We start from the raw sequence: 22,430 nt of genomic DNA on the forward strand, positions 1-22,430 counted from the left end.
CTAAAGGAAAACTGCATTATTAGATCTCTCCAGTCAAGTGAAACTTGCCTCTCAAGCGAACATCTTATGGCCAAAATATAAAATGCTAATTATTATTTTGGAAGAATAAAAAATTCCCAGGCCTTGACTTCCACCTACATAACGTCTTAACAAAAAGACTTTACTGTCAAATATATGCCTAGGCCTGCGTAGTAGTCCTCCCGTATTTTACTTGTTTGCAGGGTTTGCTCAGCGTTTCCTAAGCTTTGTGCTAGGCCCACGAGACAAAATGCCTGCTTTCTGGAACTCCCAAGCTGGTTGAGACCCCAAGGCCTGCACAGATTCCACTTAATGTAAGAAACAGCAGGGATGGATTTTGTGCTGCATGCAATGGGAGCTTGCAAGGGGTGGGGGGCAAGGGCTCAGTCAAGGAAGGCTTTGTGGGGAGAAGGCGCTGCTGCTCTGAGGCCCCAGGTGCAGAGGCCGGAGGACAGAACGGAGGAGCCCCCGTTGCAATGTGACTTATTATCAACCATCCCCCCAGCTCTGGTGGTTTGTTTCTGCTTTTCCTTTGGAGGTGACAGATTCTGAGACCAAGGGCTCCAGCTGTTTATCAGGGGCCATCCCAGGGGCAGGGGCTCCCACTCCCTGCTGCAGAGGCTGTGGGGCCCTGATTAAGGAAACAGCTGAGGCCAGGGACCCACGGCAGAGGGGGCGGGAGAACCGGAAGGCCACAGTGGGGAACAGAGGCGGAGAGCTGCCAGAGAGGAGCAGGCTGCGGAGCAGGAGAGAGCCAGGGTCTGCGCCGGGAACAAAGCTAGCCCCTCTGTGCTTCGGAGCATGCCCCCACCCTCCTGCATCTAGTGGGATGCTGCTCCATCCAGGCCCCTTCGGAGGGCACTTCCCCTGAGATTCCATTCATTTACCAAACATGTCCTGATGGCATCACTGCGAATTCATCCGTCTCCCTTGCCCACTTAGCAGGTCAGCCTATTTATTGCAGTTGAAAGAGTGTGAACTCCGGAATCAAGGATCTATACCAGCAGTAACTAATATTTTCGAAGCATTAACATATGCTGGGCACGGCGATTAGTGTTTGGAACCTCTTGTTGTATTTGAATCTGTTGTTTCTCACTTGGTACTTCCCGATAGTCAGAGAGGTAGCAGCTGTCACTATCCCCATGGTGGTTGCAGAAAAAACTGGAGGGCAAAGGGTTTAGGAAGCTGGAAGCATCACAGCAGAAGTCCAAACCCCTGTCCGAGGCTCATTTTCCTCCTTTATAGCAGGGAGATGAAAATAACCTGTTTGGGGCGCCTGGGTGGCTCCGTCGGTTAAGTGTCTGCTCTTGGCTCTGGTCGTGATCCCAGGGTCCTGGGATCGAGCCCTGCATTGGGCTCTTCACACCTACATAACCTCTCAACAAAAAGACTTTACTGTCAAATATATGCCAAGGCCTGCGTAGTAGTAGTAGTGGGGAGCCGGCTTCTCCCTCTCCCTCTGCCTGCTGCTCCCCCTGCTTGTGCTCTCTGTCTCTCAAATGGATAAATGGAATCTTTAAAAAAAGAGAGAAAGAAAAAGAAAATAACATGTTTTTCCCAGGGTAGTTTCGAGAACTAAACGAAGTGCTGTATAGCAGGCACCTTTCCCATTGTAGCCCTCACCCCACTCATTCTGTGTCATCATTCCTTGGGAGCTGCTAGTTTGGTTTGTAGAGTATGGTGGAGTGGTTAAGAGCGTCCATTCTGGAATGTTCAAAATCCAGGCTCAGATCCATGACTGGGCTCAGTGAGCAAGTTAGTTTTACCTCTTTGAGCCAATTTCTTTAACTATAATATGAAGGTGATCATGGTGCCTTCCTTATAGAATTGTCTTAGGATTAAAGTGAATGTGTGTATGTGTTTGTTACTGACATTAACTAGAATGGAAACTTCCTTTTTTTTTTTTTTAAAGATTTTATTTATTTGAGAGAGAGAGCATAATCGGGGGAAGGGCAGAGGGAGAAGCAGACTCCCCACTGAGCCTGGAGCCCACTGCAGGGCTTGATCCCAGGACCCCGAGATCACAACTTGAGCCAAAGTCAGATGCTTAACCAATTGAGCCACCCAGGCGCTCCTAGAATGAACACTTTCTGAGGGCGGGGTCAATTTCAGGAGGCTGTCACCTGCGTTCTCACTGCCTTAATGAGGCCATATGTAGCTAAGTGTAACAGCAAGGTCAACAAATATCCAGATATTAGAATCTTCCCATACAAAAAAATACTTGCTTATTTTAGAAACTTTGGAAAATATGAAGAAGAAAACGAAAATGAAACATAATCCCATACTCAGAAATAATCACTGTTAACATTTTGGTATATTTCTTTCCAGTCTTGTTTCTATGTAGACAGTTATTTTCCTATAATTGAGATCATGTGCTGTACCCCCCACTGGCCTGGTTGTATATAAGATGAGCATTTTTTAATGTCATTAAAATATTTTTTGAAATAGGGTTACTTCTTTAAAATATTTTTTAAAGTTTATTTATTTACGTAAGTAATCTCTACCGCAGCGTGGGGCTCGAACTCCTGAGATCAAGAGTCCCATGCTCTTCTGACTGAGCCAGCCAGGCGCCCTGAAATAGGGTTATTAATGGCGTTTTGTTTTATTGTGTTTTACTGATTGAAAAGCTGTACATGGAGGGAGTTGATTCCTAGATTGGCGCCATTCTGGAGAGAGGGAGGTCTGTCCTGTCTTGGTGTCGTATACCTTCCTGGGTCCAGAGCAAGTTGTCCATTCATTCATTCAGCAAATATTTATTGGACATCTCTTATGTGCCAGGCATTGTTCTGTGCACCTGGGATACACCGCTGAGCAAAACAGGCAACCCCCCCCCAAAAAAAAAACTTTCCCTTGTATAACAAGGGGTAGGAGTAGTAGGACAGACAGCGAGTGGTATGCACAAAAAATTAAGCAAAGTCATAAAATTCATTAAAAGGTAATAAGAACTACTGACAAGACAAAAAATATAGAGTTGGGTAAGGAGGGAGAGCACTGGAGAGGGTGACATCTTACAGTTTTATTTTTTATTTTTTTTATTTATTTATTTTTTTAAAGATTTTATTTATTTATGTGACAGACAGCCAGCGAGAGAGGGAACACAGCAGGGGGAGTGGGAGAGGAAGAAGCAGGCTTATAGCGGAAGAGCCTGATGTGGGACTCGATCCTGGATCGCCAGGATCACGCCCTGAGCCAAAGGCAGACGCTTTAACGACTGCGCTACCCAGGCGCCCCATCTTACAGTTTTAAATAGGATGACCAGTGTCAGGTGCACTGAGAAGGTGGCATTTGAACAGTGATTTGAAGGTGCGGAATTGGCGATATGGCTGGGGCCAGGGGACACGCAGCAGAGGGAAGGAACAGCCAAAACAAAGATCCTGGGACTAGAACCTTCCTGGAGGATTTGAGGAATAGCGAGGAGACCAGTGTGGCTGTCGCAGAGAGTCATTCTTTTTTTTTTTTTTTTTTAAAGATTTTATTTATTTATACGACAGAGAGAGAGATAGCCAGTGAGAGAGGGAACACAAGCAGGGGGAGTGGGAGAGGAAGAAGCAGGCTCACAGCAGAGGAGCCTGATATGGGGCTCGATCCCATCACGCCAGGATCACGCCCTGAGTCGAAGGCAGATGCTTAACCGCTGTGCCACCCAGGCGCCCCGCAGAGAGTCATTCTTGAATGAATGGCTTGACACTTGGAGGGACAGCTGATATGTTGGTTGAGAGAGCCAGGGATCTCAACTGACTGTAAACAAGGATGTAAATTTAATAAAATATAAATTCCAACAAGAACAAAGTTTGCCCTGAAGTTAAAAGTCCTCTGCAAAGCAAGTCACCTCAAGTTCCTCTTGTTGGTAGACTGGGTGTGAATTTTAAATAAATTAAACAAGTATAGGATAAACAAGATACGGCTTATTATCTTGTGGCTATGCTGAATTCATTTGTTCAGCATGTATCTACTGGATGTCTGTGATGGGGCGCCTGGGTGGCACAGTGGTTGAGTGTCCAACTCTTGGTTTTGGCTTGGGTTGTGGTCTTGGGGTGGTGAAATCGAGCCCTGTGTCGGGCTCTGCCCTCAACGTGGAACCTGCTTAGGATTCTCTCTCCCATTCCCTCTGTGCCCCCACCCCCAAGATAAATAAATAAATCTGATGATGCGGGGCTTGATCCCAGGACCCTGGGATCATGACCTGAGCCGAAGGCAGATTCTTAACCAGCCAAGCCACCCAGGCACCCCAATAAATAAAATCTTTAACAAAAACGACAACAACGAAAGTGTCTATGATGGGCCGGGACTTGTTTTAGGTGCTGGAGAGTCAGAACAAGACAAAGCCCCTGTCTTTATGAAATTGACATTCTAGTGGTGGGGCCTGACCCTGAGCATGCTCAGATACGTAATGTGATGTTGGGTGGTGATAACCAATAGCTGTTAACCGTGGTTCAAGGAGAAAACTGTGGTTGGAGTTGAGTCTAAGTTAATTATGAGTCAGCTGTGTAATTCAGTTTTGAAAAAGCCTAATTCCATTTGAGGCTGTGTGAGCAAGCACTCTCTGCTTTCTGGTTGTCAGGCTGGACCTGGAATATTGCATTTGCATTCTAGAAGGACGGTGACACACTGGAACTTGTATGTCATCCTGTGTCAGGGAGGGAGGTTCCAGCTCAGTAGGTCGAGAAATTGTCTAATGGTCAGAACTGACCAGTAATGGAATGGACTATGAGAGAGGGTGAGAGTCTCATTTCCAAATGTGTTTAAAAAGAGCCTGCATTCATCTGTCCCAGGGTATTAATGAGGACATAATGAATCTGGATTACATATGCATGGCTCCTTCTAGTCCCAGGTAATACTGTGAATGAGAAAAGGATTTTTGCAAATAACTTGTGTTGTAGAGAATTCCACATTAATTAACCATATTTTAATAGCCTGTAATCACCAAGGGCGTAAGTAGAATCCCAACGTGTAGAAATCACAAGTGCTCCGAATTCTTTCTCTGATCCCATTAGCTCAGTGTCCAGATTTGGGCTTTAGCAATTTCAGAAGGTTAGAGAAAGTTCAGTAGGAAAGTCACAGGATCAGTCAATGCACTTCTTTCCCCTCACCTTCTTATTTTGACAATTTCAGATAGAGAAAAGTTACAAGAATTGTGCAAAAAATCTTCATATAGTCTTCACCCAGATTTCCCACACATTAACATTCCATCGCGTTTGCTTTATCATTCTATCTGGTATATTAATGCATTATTTTAATATAAGTTGCAGGCACTATGTCCCTTCACTCCTAAATATTTTGTATGTACTCTTAAATAAGGGTTTCTCTTACATAACCCCAATAGAATGATAAAAACCAGGAAATTAACATCGACACAATGCTAGTATCTACAGACCTCATTTATACATCACATACATAGTGCCAATGATACACGCTTTATAGCCCAAACAAATCAAAACAAAAACAACAAAGAACAAAGAGTCAGATCATAGGTTACATTCAGTTGTCATGTCTCTGTAGGTTTCCTTTAACCTCACATGGTTCCTTAATTTTTCTTTGTCTTTCATGACATCCAACATTTTTATGGTTGGGTAAAAGACTTTTTAAGCAAAGCCTTTTTAAAAAGTGGGCTAAGACTGGGAGCAGGTCTTGATACGAATCTTCATGTTTCTTTGGTTTATTCATCAAGAACGATTTCCCTGTTGAAGATCCCACAGTGGCTCCATGCTGTCCGTCACATGGAATCCAAATGCCCCCTCTGTTCATTCCTAGGGCAGCCATAACAAAGGACTACAGACTGAGTGACTTAAAACAACACAAATGAACTCTCTCACAGGTCCAGAGGCCAGAAGTCCAAAATGCAGGTGTCAGCAGACCATGTCCCTCTAAAGCCTGTAGGGGAGGGTTCTTCCTCTTTCTTTCATCTTCTGGTATCCCAAGGTATTTCTTGGCCTGTAGCTGGGTCACTCTGATCTGCCTTTGTCTTCACGTGGCCATCTTCCCTCTGTGTCTCTTCTTATAAGGACACCAGTCATGTCGGGTGAAGGGCCCACCCTACTCCAGTATGACCTCATCTTCATTACATCTGCAACAACGTACTCCAGATAAAGTCACATTCTGCGGTACTGGGGGTTAGAATTTCAACGTATCATGTTGGGGGCCATAATTCAGTACCCCTCACCTCATCTTTCCAGCCTAATCCTGCATTTCCTTACCCGTGGCCCCTCTGTTCCGACCACACGAATCGTCCTCAAGAGGGTGCTTGCTTTCTCCCAGACTCAAGGCTTTCTTCCGGCCCTCTCCACTCCTCTCTGCCAATCGGGGCCCCTCTTTGAGCTGACGCTGATAACTTTCATTTACCCAGGGCTTGTTATGTGCCAGGCACGGCTCTAAACTCTTTACACACAGTGTTCTTTTAAGCCTACCTACGAGGGACCGTCATGAGCCCCATTTTACAGATGAGGAGATAGAGGCACAGAAGGCTTATCTTACTCAAGGCCTCACAACAAAACGATTATCGGACATTTTCCCGGCTTCTTTCCTCCTCGCTCCGGAGTCTTTGCTGGCTGCTCTAGAAGGGGACTCAGTGCCATGAGCATTCTAGTCAGTGGCCCTCTCTGACATTTTCAGAGCCCATGAGCACCCATCATCCTCCACTGCCTCAGTTTACATTGATCCATATGCTGTGTCATCAGTTCTCGGGTGGGGATGGGGAATGGGATTTGGGTTTTTGTTTTTTTGTTGCGGGGGGTGGATTTGGGTTTTTATGTTCACGGCTTCCTCGATGCCCGCCAGAGCCTCTGGCCCTGTACCCTACACCAGTCCTAGCTTTCTCAGCATAGGGCCCAGTGTGTCAAATATATCAACATCTCCCGTGGAGTGTGTCAAAAATATCAAAAATACACAACTTGGGGTCTCCCTCCAGACCTCCTGAATCAGAATCTCTGGTTGGGAGACCCAGAGCCTGCCTCGTTAATCAGCTTCCTTGTGATTCTTAATAAATTTGAGAATTGCTGTCGAAGGCCCTCATTGGATGTGTATAAAGCGATTGATTGATTGGTTGACCAGTTGACTGCTTGGATGAACTGCTGCTGTGTGTTTCTCAGGGGGACAGACCAAGAGGAGATTTTAAAATGTCCCGTCACTTTTGCACAGCTCACTTTTTTTGTGAACCTAAGACTGATCTACAAATAAAGTCAATTCTGTTTTTTAAGAGAAGGCAATGGCCCCTCGAGTAACTGAAGACCGTCGTGGAATGTTGTAGGGCTTAACAACAGGAACCCGCTCTAGTTGGGTGTGGCCTGTTTCTATTGAGACTTCCGTCTGCGCAGTGATGTCCCATTCAGCGTCCGAGGGAGAGATCTGCTGGTCTCAGACGGGTCCCCACCTGGGCCAGCCCTCCACCCCTTGCCCAAAACTCTGAGAGCCTGGGGGTGACAGAAGACAGTTGCTCTACTCCCTGGAGCAGCCCAGCTGTTTCCCCTAGCCCCTCATTTCAGCCACCTGAACCCATTCACAGTTTTCCTGTCAGTTAACCCGGGCCCCATGACAGTGTGGGAAGGGGCCCCTCTAGACTGGGTGGGGCTGTGTTTCATTTACTGGTGTCCTTCCTCAGGCCTCAGCTGAACAGGTGCAGGCAGAAGCAGCTGGGTGAAATGAGGACATTCTTCCTCTCCCTTTCTCTTCTCCCTCCAACTCCCTCCCCCAACCCAGCCACACTGAAGCCACATCCCATTTCCTCCCCAACTTTCAAAGCTGCTCTCCCCTCTGCCTCCTCCGCCCTCATCCATCGAAGGGCAGTGCCCCAGGGGAGGAGTTACTTAAACTGGGAGGGGCCGCCCTTAAGGGAAAGTGGAAAGCAGTGGGTTGCACTGCCACCCTCCCTTTCTGTTGTGGTGTTTTTTTAAAGAAGGGGACGTGGTGAGATGGAGGTGGTGTCATATGGAGGGGAGGGCAGCTCCAGGGACTACCTAGGTCATGCTACACCTACAGCCTCTAAACTCAGAGAAGACCCAACTGTGAAGTTGGCCAACCCATCCTCTTCTGGGCTGACTTCTCTGCCTCTCCTAGGAGACTAGGGTGGGGAGGGTCAAACTCAAAACCACATTCTAACAAAGGTATTCAAAGTTGCCTTCCCTACATCTCATCCCCATGGAGGATTTCTTTTTTTCTTTTCTTTTCTTTTCTTTTCTTTTCTTTTTTCTTTTCTTTTCTTTCTTAAGATTTTTTAGTTTATTTGATGGAGAGCAAGCCAGAGAGCACAAGAAGGGGAGCAGCAGAGGGAGAGGGAGAAGCAGGCTCCCCACCGAGCAGGGAGCCCCACTCGGGCCTCGATCCCAGGACCCTGGGATCACGACCTAAGCCGAAGGCATGACGCTCAACCTCAACCCACTGAGCCACCCGGGTGCCCCTCCCCTGGAGGGCTCCTTAAACAGGGATTGCTAAGACTCACTCCCAGAGATTCATAGGACCCAGGGCCAGGGAATTCACCTGTCTGGCTTGTTCCCCAGTTGATGCTGCTTCTGCTGGCTCAGGGACCCCACTTATAGAACTGCTGTTCTGAGCCCCCCTGAAGCTTTCTGATAAGTGGGCTCAGCCTAGCCACTGCTGGGGGAAGAACAGGTCACTCAAGGAAGTTGGGTCCCCAGCGGTGGCCTTATCGCTCAGGCTCAAATCATAACCTCCCCCCCCCCCCCGCAGTTCTGTGTGGTTTAGCTGGGTTTGGATGGGACTCTGGCTTAAGAGAAGAGGGCAGAAAGAAGACCCTCTCTGTCTGCTTGCTTCCTGCTCCCAGGAGCAGTCGGCCTCCAAGCAATGCCTCCCGCCATCTTGAATCTTTTGTCTCTGTGTCTCCTTCCCTGCCGGTCATAGGGAAAGTGATGCCCCTGTGTTCTCTGAAGCTTACCTTTCATCTGTATGCTGGGGGGTATTAGGCAGCTAGTCAAGCATGAGGTTCATCTCTATGTGGTGACTTGGGAGTGATCCATCATGACATATTGTAGAGTGAAACCGCTCCACGATGGGTAGAAATGTCCCTGCTTTTGTAAAAACAACCAACTATAAAGCCACACTTGAATATATATAGGCATTTACACGCACACAGACGAAACAGTCTGGAAGGACATTTCCCAACAGAAGTTAGCTCTGGAGGATGGGACGTCTCTCTGTTTCATTCCTCTGATGCTATACTTGAGAAAGCCTATCTCCCTCTGTAATTAAAAATCAGTGAGCTGCACATAATAGAAAATGGTACAGCTCCGGAAAGCTACCCTCAACTATTAACAGTGGGGAGTAGGGATGGGGTTGAGGGCTCTCTCTCTCCACACACACCCACGCACACACACACACACACACACTTCTAGGCTGAATTTGCGAAAAGGAAGATTATTAATTTTTTAATTAAAAGAAATCGAGGCTGTCAAGGAAACAGACGGCCACTCCCTCTCCTGCCCCCAGCAGCTGGGGTCCGAAGCCCTTCACACGCGTCCGGCTGCTGTGCCATCGCACCCCTTCCTGGCACCAGCACATTTCTCCACCGAGGGGCCTTCACTTGCTGCGTCCATCTCTCCAACAGCCATTCTTCGGGTTTTAAAGAAACACGACATGTTTTTGTTTGTTGATGGCCAGCATTCCAAAAAAGAAAAAAGAAGTCCCCTAGCCTTAAAACAGCGTCCGCAAACATGACTCGATCTTGTCCAGTCCTGTCTGCGCCTCACTGCACACGCATGTCCTTTCATGATTGTAATTGGCACAAATGCTGTCTTGTGTCCTGAAATGTTTTACGTCACCTAATTTTGTAAGCCCGTCTGTGTGTGGACACAGCATCATCTCTCCTATGAATGGTGCTATGGTTGTTTAACCAGGCCCTGATTGTTAGGCCTTTGGGTGGTTTCCAGTTTTTTGCTATTTATTCATTCACGATTTAACCCTCTGCTTTTGGGCCCCGCCTCCTGCCAGCCTATAAAAACTGCCCTCTTAAAGGTCACTGCTATCGGTCTTCCTCCCGCCACCCCCCCCCCCCCGAATCTCCCAGCCTCTTCTCAGACCTTGACTGAGCCCTTGTCCTGACGTTAACTGGAGTTGGCCTTATTAACCACCCTCACTGCCACCCATCAGCCCATCCATCAAACCCATCCAGCCTCTGTTCATTGGCTTTTGTTTTTTCTTTCTTTAATCACTTTTTTCTTCCAAATACAGACATTTTGACATTTACATTCTAAAAGGATAGAACAACTAATAAAGGTGTAATATAGAAAGTAAAAAAAAAACCATTTTATTTAAACTTTTAAATTGAATAATGAATTATAGGATCCAGAAGACTATAAATGCATCTATCTGCCTATTTATATATATATAAATTATGAAGCAGTGTAATAAAACTAAACCTGTGATACCCACCCTACAACTTAAATACAACATCAGTAATTCCATGGACATTTCCTATGCTTCCCTTTTGGTGTCCTCTCTCCAAAAAACACTGCAGACATACTCAGTTTTGTTGATCATTCTCCTAATTAATTTTAGTAACTTACGGATTTGAAGGGTTTCTATCCAAACTGTCACATCATCTATTACTAATGACATTATTGTTTCTTTCTAATTCTGTACCTTGCATTTATTTTCCTTTGCTTTCTGCCGTTGCTCCAATGTAATGTCAACTAGAAGCGGGAACAGCTGGCCTCCTTGACTTGTTCTCGAGTTTGAAGGAAATGCTGCTTTTTTTTTTAAAGTTTGTTTATTTACTTATTTACTTACTTATTTGTTTATTTGTTTATTTATTTATTTATTTATTTATTTTAGTAATCTCTACACCCAATGTGGGGCTCAGACTCAGGACCCTGAGGTCAAGAGTCACATGCTCTTCGGCCTGAACCAGCCAGTCACCCCCTCCCCATTTTTCTTAATTGAAGTATAGTTGACACATGATCACATTAATTTCAAGTAAATAACGTAGTGATTTAACAGGTTCGTAGGTTATGCTGCGCTCACCACAGGGGCGGCTGCCATCTGACCCCATACAACTATTATGCTCCATTGACTATATTCCCTGTGCTGGACCTCTTACTTGTGTGGCTTGTTCTTTCCATAACTAGAAACCGTATCTCCCACTCCCCTTCACTCTTTTGCCCATCCCCCCATCCCTCGGAAGGAAGTGCTTCTTAGGGTTCCTGACTAATAATAATGATTGCTATAGGTTTTTGGTAAATGCTTTTTAACAGGTGTTGAATTTTATCAAATGCTTTTTCTACATCTATTGAAATGATACCATGTGTTTTCTTTTTTCATTGTGAATGCTATAAATTACATTAATATTTTTATGTTAAACTTTCTTTGCATTTCTGGGATAAATTGAATTGTCACATGATATAATCTTTTTATTTTTTATTTCTTTTTAAAAATATTTTATTTTATTTATTTATTTCAGAGAGAGAGAGAGAGAGAGAGCACAAGCAGGGGAGGAGCAGAGGGAGAGGGAAAAGCAGACTCCCCACTGAGCAGGGAGCAGGGACTCCATCCCAGGACCCTGAAATCATGACCTGAGCTGAAGGCAGATGCTTAATCGACTGAGCCACCCAGGTGCCCCTGTATTATCTTTTTAATGTAGTGCTGGGTTTGGTTTGGTCTGGTTATATTTTGAACAAACTTGATCAGGATCGACTCCTAAATGATTTAACCTGTCAGTTTTCTTTCTCATACTATATTTAGCTGATTTGGAATTATGATTTTACTAATATCATTGAATAAGTTGAGAAGTTTTCTTTATTTTTTAATTTCTAAGGAAAAATGGCATAAAATTGGAATTGATGCGTTTATGAATGTTTGGTCAAGAATTCCTAGAAAACCTTCTAGACCTGGTTTCATCTTTTTCAGAAGATTTTATATTTTGTGTATGGCTATAGGTAAAGTGACTATGCAACCTGGTTTGCCTGGGCTAATGCCGGTTTTGTCTAGTCCCTGGTGTATTTATGAATAATGCCCCCTTTCACTTGTAAAGATGTCCTGGTTCGGGTAATAAAATATGTGGTTATTCTGCATATAGGACTATATAGGTTTTTCTCTTTCTTTTTGGGTTAGTTTTGGTAAGTTATACTTTTCTGTAATATCTCCAGTTTGCTTCAAATTTCTTGGCATAAAGTTGTTCATATATATCTCATTTTTAAAAGCCAGCTGTAGGGGCACCTGGTGGCTCATTTGGTTATGTGTCTCCTTTGGGCTCAGGTCATGATCCTAGGGTCCTGGGATCAAGCCCTGTGTGGGGCTCCCTGCTTTGCTGAGAGTCTGCTTCTCCCTCTCTCTCTGCCATTGCCCCTGCTTGTGCTTTCTCTCTCTCTCTCTGTCAAATAAATAAATAATAAATTAAAAAAAAAAAATCCTCAGCAGTAGTCTTAAATATATCACTTTTTAAATCTATAACATTGTTTATTTATAACTTTTTTCTTGATCAGTACTACCTGTTTTGTCTATTTTGTTAGTGCTTTGAGCATATGACTTTTGACTTTCTTGATTTTCTCTACGATTTCTTTTCATTTCATTAATTTTTGCTCTTATTTTATTGCTTTCTCCTTTCTGCTTTCTTAGGGCTTATTCTGCTGCTCTTTTTTTAACTTCCTAACTTCTGAGCTTGGTTGATCAATTTGGAATGTATTTCTTTTGTAATATGTCCGCTTAAGACTATATATTTCCCTACAAAGTGTTTTGTAAGTTGCATCCTGTATGTTTCTTTCCTTACTGAATATACATATCATACAATGCACAGATCTTAAAATCTTCAGTTTTTTTAGTTTTGGCAAATGTAAATGCCCATGTTGCCATCATCCAAACTGAGATATAGGACATTTCCATCATTCTAGAAAGTTCCATGGCCATGGGGTTCATTATGGATCCGTCTACCCTTCGGCACCGGAGTTACTCAGTTTAGAAATATACTTGGCTCGAAGTTCATCTGAATGGAGTCATACAGTATATACTCTTTTGTGTTTGGCTTTCATCACTCAGTACATGTTGCATGTATTAATTTGTTCCTTTTTATTACCGAGTTTATTCCAATTTACAGATGGGTATATACTACTTGTTGATTCATTCTCTGTTGATGCACATTTGGATTATTTCCAGTTTTTCATTGTTACCATGAATAAAGCAACTGTGAACATCCTTGTACAAGTCTTTTGTGGACATAGACTGTCATTTCTCCTGGGTAGGTTCCTGGAAGTGGAAATGCTGGGTCTGAATGTAGGCATTCCATAAGTTTTACAATATAGCATTTTGATTTTCATTTAGTTCTGGTTCTTAAAAATTTTCCATGAAGATTTTTTTCATTGACCTCTAAGTTATTTGGAAGTGTGTTTTAAAATTTCCACATGGGTGGAACTTTTTGTTGGTGATGATAATTTCTAAGTTCATTCCATTTGGGTCAGTTAATACAGTCTTTGTAGCACACATTTTTTGAAATGTTTTGAGACTCGCCTTAAGACCTAATATGTAGTAAATTTGTATGCTCAAAAAGAATTCGTGTTCTCCAATACACACACGCGTATTTATTTAACAAGCTTGATATCCACACACGTGTACAAATACTATTTTTTGTCTGCTTGATCTATCAATTATTATTTTTTAAAGATTTTACTTATTTGAGAGAGAGAGACAGAGGTAGCAACAGGGAGAGGGAGAAGCAGGCTCTCCGCTGAGCAGGGAGCCCGACACGGGGCTCAATCGCAGGACCCTGGGATCATGACCTGAGCCAAAGGCAGACGCTTAACCAACTGAGCCACCCAGGTGCTCCTGGATCTATCAGTTATTTAAAAAGATGGATTAAAACTCTCTTGCCCCGATGCGGATTTTTCAGTTTCTCCTTATAGTTTTGTCAAGTTTAGCTTTATGTATTTTGAAGCTTTTCTTATTTGGGATATGCAGATTTAGAATTATTGCATTATTCTAGCAAACAAATTATTATTGTAGCACATTTTCAAATCATCGTATGGTGACTGTCTTTTTAATGCTTTTTGCCTTACCGTCTATTTTTTAAAAATATTCTCTTTATTTGAGAGAGTGAGAGAGAGCACTAGTGGGGGAAGGAGCGGAGGGAGAGGGAGAAGCCGACTCCCCATTGAGCAGAGAGCCTGACCCAGGGCTCGATCCCTGGACTCAGGATCATGACCTGAGCCGAAGGCAGACGCTTGACCCACTGAGCCCCCCGGGCGCCCCCGCCTTAGCATCTATTTTATCCCATGTTAATTGGCATAAACTGGGGCACCTGGGGGGCTCAGTCGGTTAAGCATCTGCTTTCAGCTCAGGTCGTGATTCCAGGCTCCTGGGATGGAGCCCTGTGGCAGGCTCCCTGATTTGCTGGGAGCCTGCTTCTCTCTCTCCTCCCTGCTCATGCTCTCTCCCCCTCTCTTTATCTCTGTTTTTCTTTCTCAAGTAAATAAGTAAATAATCTTTAAAAAAAATTGGCATTAACTTCCTTTCAGTTAGTATTTATTATATTATTTCCATCATTTAACATTCAGCCTTTCTATGTATTATTTCTTTTCTACCTGTGCTTTTAATGAGGCTTGGATTAGAAGTCAGAAGACCGTTCTAATCTTGATTGTATCTTGGAGTCTCAGATTCCTGTCTTTCAACTGAGTATCATAACGGTTGCCTTGCCCATCCCTCTTCACCACATTGCGAGAATCAAATGATATAAGATACGTGAAATCATTTTGCAAACTGTAAAGTGTTTTTGCAAATTATTATCTTTCTAGCCCTTTAATAGTGAGTGTCCCCAGAAGCTTACTTAAAGCCGTAGTGGTTAAGAGCTTAGCTGGTTAGTAGAGCTATACTTGTGCCTTTGTAGATACTGTTTCGTAGGATGGCTGCAAGATGTAAGTGTATGAAAGTACTAAATGAGAGGCGCCTGGCCGGCCCAGTTGGTCGAGCATGCGACTTTTTTTGCTCTTGGAGTCAGGAGTTCAAGCCTCATGTTGGGCGTAGAGTTTAGTTTAAAAAAAATACTAAATTATCTGGGGCATCCTAAGTATTCAATAAATAGTAACTCAATGTCTTTTATGTTTATGATTATGCTTCTTGTGTTGCTCTTGCTTTTATGTGAGTCCTAGCTCCTCAACTTACCAGTATGTGACCATATATGACCAGAGTCTCAGCTTCCTCGTCTTTGAAGTTGCAATAATAATCACTACTTCCTGGGGTTGCTCGGAGAATGAAGTAAAATAATGATGAGGGGCGCCGGGGTGGCTAAGTCAGTTCTTCATCCGACTCTTGGTGTCTGCTCAGGTCATGATCTCGGGGTCGTGAGATCAAGCCCCGCATGGGGCTCCGGGCTCAGTAGGCAGTCTGCTTGGGATTCTCTCTCTCCCTCTTCCTCTGCCCCTACCCCCCTAAACTTTTTTTTTTTTTTTTTAATTAAAGATGACAAGAGCTCGGCGCAGTGCCTGGCTACCTACCACGATCTTGATCAGCAGGACCTCTTCTTCTGTTAAAGTTCTCAGTGTTGACACTTTTCTGATGGCCTAAATCACTTCTGACGTCTTACCCAAGCTTGAAGCCCTTATTTAAAATGCTGGTGGTGTAGGACCACTTGGGTATCTTACCATCGGTTTAGATGTTCTGTTCAAAGCTACACATTGTTCCTCCTTTTCCCCACTGAGTCATCTCAGTTTCTTGAGCACCTGAGTGATGGGCTTGTATTAAGCCCTACATTTAAGGAGCTCACCACCCAAGAGAAGACTGGCCCCAAAACTTCCACTACAAGTGCCATTGTAGAAACTCAGACAAGGTGCTTCAGGAGACCCTGTAGAGAAGAGATGAGCTCTGTGGGGAGGAAGACGGCCAATTTGGGGAAAGCTTCCCAGACAAGCACTGTTGTCTGTCATTCTCCCGGTACAACTGCCTGTATTGTAACGGGGTTACATAAAATCAGACCGCTCTTCTCACTTCATAACCTCCAAGCAGTGACTCAGGGATCTCGGCTTCTTATGTCTTGTGGTAACACAGTGTCTGGGACCTGAAAGCCCTCTATTAAGTGTCTTCTGCCTTGGAGACATCTTTGACATCAGCCACTCCTGACCTGTTCCTGTGGCTGCTCTTCTTGGGAAGGCTTGGGCCCTGGAGCAGAGGGGAGTCACTTCAGTAGTCCCATGTGTTCCATCTCTGCTTGAGGAGACCCCCAAATTTTTCTGCCATCTTGTTGACTATAATAATCCTTTCAGCCAAAAAAATTATTTTGGAACTTAGTCAAGTGCTTGGCACATGGTAGGTATACAATAAGTTAGTTAGTTTATTTATTTTAGAGAGAGAAAGAAAGTTCACGATGAGCTGGGGGAAGGGCAGAGGAAGAGGCGGGGGGGGGGGGCGGGGGGTAAGCAGACTCCCCACTGAGTGTGGAGCCTGACATGGGGCTCGATCCCAGGATCCCGAGCTCATGACCTGAGCTGAAACCAAGAGTCAGACACAACCAGCTGAGTCACCCAGATTCCCCTACAATAAGTATTTTTTAAATGCCTGAACTTCTCTCAGCTCCAGGAGGCGCTTAGAGGTTATTTGCAAGGCTTAATTAGACTCAGCGGCTGATAGATAGAGGGAGATTTTTTTTTTAAAGATTTTATTTATCTGACACAGAGAGAGAGTACAAGCAGAGGGAGTGGCAGGCAGAGGGAGAGGGAGAAGTGGGCTTCCCGCTGAGCAAGGTACCCAATGCGGGATTCCAACTGAGGACCCGGGGATCATGACCTGAGCCAAAGGCAGTCGCTTAACCGACTGAGCCACCCAGGCATCGCCAGAGGCAGCTTTTGAATACTACACTATTAGGGATGGGAGGATCTCCTTTTTTTGTTTTGTTTTAAGAGCTTGTTTCCTGGTCACCTCTAAACTGCCTCTGAAGGTAAGTAAAAATCACCTCAGTGCTACAGGCTTTCCAGCCCTCTTGCTTCCTCCTGTAGAACCAGAAAGGAAAAGTGAAAGGGTTGAACAGAGGCCCCGGGGGGCCTGATCCTGGAAGGGGAGCTCTCACTGTGCCCTCTCAGCCCTTGGGGAGCACCCAGCAGGGCTGAGCAGGGGTTCTGATGGATTCCACGCTCTAGACTGTCCATGTCCGGCTGTGGGAACTTGGACGAGTTACTCCATCTTTCCGTGTCAGTTTCCTCATCTGTAACGTAAAGATGATAATACCTCTCTCCCCTGGTTTTTAGATTGATCAAGTTAACATAATAAAAAGCACAGGCCAGTGACACAGTGTACGTGCTATATAATCGTGGATATTGCCATCATTAGCGACAGAAAGGAAACGATCGCCTGAAACCCTAAAACCGTAGACTGAGGCTGTTCTTGGTGTCCAGGCAGACCCTCCTGCAGCTCCCGGTTTTCAGTTCACACTGCGGCTCTAAGTGCTTTGGTAAAGTAAGTGAAATGTACTTTCATGGCCGCCTCAGTCGGGGCTGCGCCCACCTAATCCCTGCTCCCTTACCTGTCTTGCCCCCAGCCGGCCTCGTCTACCCCAGAACACTCCTACTGCTCCCCACCAGCCAGATCTTTGCTCTGCCACCCGCTCACCACCCCACCTTAGTCTGCCTCTATCTCTGTCCCAGGGTCAGGTTCTGCATGTCAGTGCCAACTGGTTAATCTGAGAAACGGATTTATCTGAAAATGCTAATTGCAGCCAGTGCAAAGGTTGCTGCTTCATACAAAGATGCATTATTGACTGGGGCCCTTCTGGAGAAAATGCCCCGCCCACGTGTCCTGGTCTGTGGAAGGGAGGGATGCAGCAACATCCAAGCTAGGAAGCTGGGAGAGATTTAGGCCTTCCAGCTCCCCTAACAGAAGACGGATCCTCTTTGAGCATCCACCGTCTTGGCTGGGGAGAGGGCACGCAGATATGCGGTCAGGGACGTGACGGGGGAACATGGCAGAGGCATTTAATCAGTAAATTTCTAGATACGGAACTGGGATATAGAAAGGGTGAGACTTGTCTCCGCCTGCAAGGGAAGAAGGAAATGCAAGGAGACAATTAATAAGCAGACAGAGTAAGCTGTGTCCTGCGCCAGAACAGACACAAATCAGTGTAGATAGGGTTGGGAGATCCATTCAAACTGGAGGATTTAGATGGTTCCATGGAGAGGCTGATGGTGGCCTTAGAACTGATACCTGCAGAGGATTATTTTTATTTATTTATTTAAAACATTTTTTGAGGAGCGCCTGGGTGGTTCAGTTGTTAAACGTCTGCCTTTGGCTCAGGTCATGATCCTAGAGTGCTGGGATCACGTCCCTGCATCGGGCTCCCTGCTCAGCGGGAAGCCTGCTTCTCCCTCTCCCACTCCTCCTGCTTGTGTTCCCTCTCTCGCTGTGTCTCTCTCTGTCAAATAAATAAAATCTTTAAAAAATAATAAAAAATAAAAATAAATTTTTTAAATAAACGCTACACCACATGTGGGCTCAGACTCACAACCCCAGGATCAAGAGTAGCACGTTCCACTGAATGAGCCAGCCAGGTGCCCCTACAAGGATTATTATTTTTTAAAGATTTTATTTATTTATTCCAGAGAAAGAGAGAGAGTGAGCAAGCAGGGAGAGGAGCAGAGGGAGAGGGACAAGCAGACTCCGCACTGAGTGCAAAGCCCAATGCAGGACTCAATCTTAGGACCCCAAGATCATGACCAGGATGAAACCAAAAGTCAGATGCTTAATCACCTGAGCCCCCCAGGAGCCCCCCAGAGGATTATTTTAAAGAGGGGCACCTGACTGGCTCTGCTGGAAGATCGTGTGACTCTTCATTTCTGGGTTGTGTGTTTGAGCCCCACGTTCGGTGTAGAGATTGCTTAAAAATAAAATCTTAAAAAAAGTAAAAATAAAAATGAAGTGTATTAGATTTTCTACTAGTAGTAGAAAATCTACAAATAGTAGAATACAGAAAGAAAAGAAAATCACCCACTCTCTCACGATTGAAGGTGACTTCTGTTACCGGCAGATAATGGGGTTATGGGTAATTTCTGTTTACTATCCATTTCTGTATTTAAGTTTTTTATCACGAGTTTTACAATAAAAAGAATACACATTTATAAAAACAAAATTTAACACACAGAGACAACTCACTGCTAACATTTCAGCAAGCTATCCTCCTAGGCTTTTTGCAATACATAATTTTATCAGTCCATTCGTACAATTATAGATACCTGCTTTTTTCAATTTCTCAGCATTTGCCCTGCTCATTATAAATGCTTCACAGATAGAACTGAGTGGCTGTGGGATGTAATTCACATAACCATTTCCCTCCCCTCGGACTGTAAGATTGTTTACACATTTTTGCTGTCATCAATAACCCTTTGTGGGTTTTTTTGAAGATTTATTTGACAGAGAGAGAGAGCATGAGTGGGGGGGGGAGGGGCAGAGGGAGAGGGAGAGAGAGAATCCCAAGCAGACTCCGCGTTGAGCTTGGAGCTGGACGTGGGGCTCCATTCCATGACCCCGAGATGATGACCCGAGCTGAAATCAAGAGTCGGACGCCCAACCAGCTGAGCCACCCAAGTGCCCCATAAATGACCCCTTGTATACTCCTATACATCATTTTTTAAATTAATAAACTTATTTTTTAGGTTCAGAGAAACTAAGCAAAAAGTGCAGAGCGTTCTCATATACTCCCTGTCCCCGCACATGCACAGTCTCCCCCACTGTCAACCCCACTATGGACTTCCTGCACCAAAGGGCGCATTTGTTCTAATCATTGTCCATTGTCATCATTATCACTCAAGGGCCGTGGTTTACACTAGCTTTACCCTTGGTGTTACACATTTTATGGGTTTGGACAAATGTATAATGACACGTATCCGCCACTGTGGTATCACACAGTCATTCCACTGCCCTAAGAATGGTCTCTGTTTCATCTGTTCATCTGTCCTTCCCCGCTAACCCCGGCAACCACGGATCTTTTTACTCTTTCCATAGTTCTGCATTTTCCAGAATGTCGCGTAGTTGAACTTGTATAACGTGTGGCCTTCTCACATTGGCTCCTCTCACTTAGGAGTACGCATTTACGTTTCCTCTGTGTCTGGGTGAAGCAGAGTTTGTTTATCCATTCACCAACTGAAGGACATCTTGGTTTCTTCCAAGCTTTTGCAATTATAAATAAAGCCCCGTGAACACCCACGTGCGGGTTTTTGTGTGGATGTGTTTTTGGTTCATTTGGGTAAATGCCGAGGAGCACAATTACTGGAATTATGGTAAGAATGTATTTCGTTTTGGGGCACCTGGGTGGCTCAGTCGGTTCAGCGGCTGCCTTAGGCTTAGGTCGTGATCTCAGGGTCCTGGGATCGAGCCCTGCGTCAGGTTCCCTGCTGAGCAGGGATTTTCCCTCTCCCTCTGCCTGACACTCTGCCTACTTGTGCTCTCTCTCTCTGTCAAATAAATAAATAAAATCTTTAAATTAAAAAAAAAAGAATATATTAGTTTTGTAAGAAACTGCCAGACTAGTCTTCAAAGTGTCTCCAGCATTTTGCATTCCCGCCAGAAACGAATGAGAGTTCCTGTTGCTCCACACCATTATCAGCTTTGGCGTTGTCAGTGTTCCGGCTATTGGCCCTTCTAATAAGTGTGTAATGGTGTGAAATCACAGAAAGAGTATATGGTCGTCTCTGCCCCTGGTGTCAGGCACAGAACTCCTAAACCCCTGTAATTTCCTGTGATAAGAGCCCTAGGAGCCTCTTCCGTTCTGATATTTGATCTTTGACCCAGCTTCCTGACGTAGGGGTCTTAAGTCCCTTGGAATTTCCTGGGTGATAGGAGTGTCTTTTGTTCTAATGAGGTGACTCTGGGTGGGCTCCTGGAGGGCTCCTGGCCTACTCACTAGAAAGACCATGATTAAAAGCTTGGAATTTTCAGCCCTGTCCCCCCATTCTGGAGAGAGGGGAGAGGGGATGGAAATAGGCTTAATAATTAATGCCTCCATGAGGAAGCGTCCACAAAACCTCAATAGTCTGAGGTTTGGGGAGCTTCCAGGTGGGTAAACACATCCACGTGCCAGGAGGGTGATGCACTCCAACTGCACAGGGACGGAAGCTTGGGACCCTCTCAGATCTTGCCCTATGTATCTCTTCATCTGGCTGATCATCTGGCTTTTATCATATCCTTTAATAAACTGGTAAACATAAGCAACTGTATTCCTGAGATCTGTCAACTAGCAAATTAATCAAATCCAAGGAGGAGGAGGTCATGGGAACCTCTGACCTGTAGACAATTGGACAGAGTTCTGGGTAACCTGGGACTACTTGTGATTGGCACCTGAAGTGGAGGGAAGTCTTGTGGGAGTGAGCCTTTAACCTGTGGGATGTGACACTATCTCTAAGTAGATAGTGTGAGAATGGAGGTAAGTCGCAGGACACCCAGGTGGTGTTGCAGAATTGCTTGGCGTGGGGGAAAAACCCCACGCATCTGGTGTCAGAAGCATTCTGAGTATGGTAGTCATGTGAGAGTAAAGGATAGACGTAGAGGAGGACTATGAGGTTTTTCCTATACCCATGATCTCTCATATTTATTTTAATTTTCATTTCCCTGATGACATACGATGTTGATCATCTCTTCATATGCTTATGTGCCATCTGTATATATTCTTCGGTGAGGTGTCTGTTCAGGATTTTTGCCCATTTTTTAATCAGATTGTTAATTTTCATATTGTTGAGCTTTAAGAATTTATATATTTTGGGGAGTTTTTTTGGTTTTGGTTTTGGTTTTTTAAAGATTTTATATTTGACAGAGAGAGAGAGCACAAGCAGGGGCAATAGGACCCTGGGAATCATGACCCAAGCCAAAGGCAGACACTTAACCAACTGAGCCACCCAGGCACCACAAGAGTTTATATATTTTGGACAACAGTCCTTTATCAGATGTATCTTTTGTAAATATTTTATTGTAATTCGTAGCCTGTCTCCTCATTCTCTTGACATTGTCTTTTGCAGAGTGGAAGTTTTTAATTTTAATGAAGTCCAGCTTATTAATTATTTCTTTCATGGATCATGCCATCGGTGTTCTATCTACAAAGTCATGACCTTATCCAAGGTCATTTAGGGCTTTTCCTATGTTATCTTCTAGGAGTTTCATAGTTTAGAGTTTTATGTTTAGATCTGTGATCCATTTTGAGTTAGTTTTTGTGAAGAATGTAGGTCTATATCTAGATTCATTTTTTGCTGGATAGATGTGCAATTGTTACAGTAGCACCATTTATTGAAAACTGTATCTTTGCTCCATCGTTTTGCCTTTGCTCTTTTATTAAAAATCAGTTGGTTAAAGGGGCGCCTGGGTGGCTTATTCGTTAAGCATCTGCCTTTGGCTCAGGTCATGGTCCCAGGTCCTGGGATCGAGCCCTGCGTCGGGCTCCCTGCTCAGCGGGGAGCCTGCTTGTCCCTCTTCCACTCCCCCTGCTTGTGTTCCCTCTCTCTTTGTCTTTCTCTCTG

General features: G+C 44.6%; 1 protein-coding gene across 2 annotated transcripts in view; it reads left to right on the plus strand.

Annotated features, from left to right (window-relative positions):
- The window catches only part of CCND3 (cyclin D3), an 88,762-nt gene that overhangs the window by 23,242 nt on the left and 43,090 nt on the right, over positions 1-22,430 (plus strand). The gene's annotated exons all lie outside the window — the stretch shown is intronic.

The sequence above is a fragment of the Ursus americanus genome, chromosome 29 (genome assembly GCF_024610735.1).
Source record: "Ursus americanus isolate L20-20 chromosome 29, mUrsAme1.1.p, whole genome shotgun sequence".
NCBI classification, from domain to species: Eukaryota; Metazoa; Chordata; class Mammalia; order Carnivora; family Ursidae; genus Ursus; species Ursus americanus.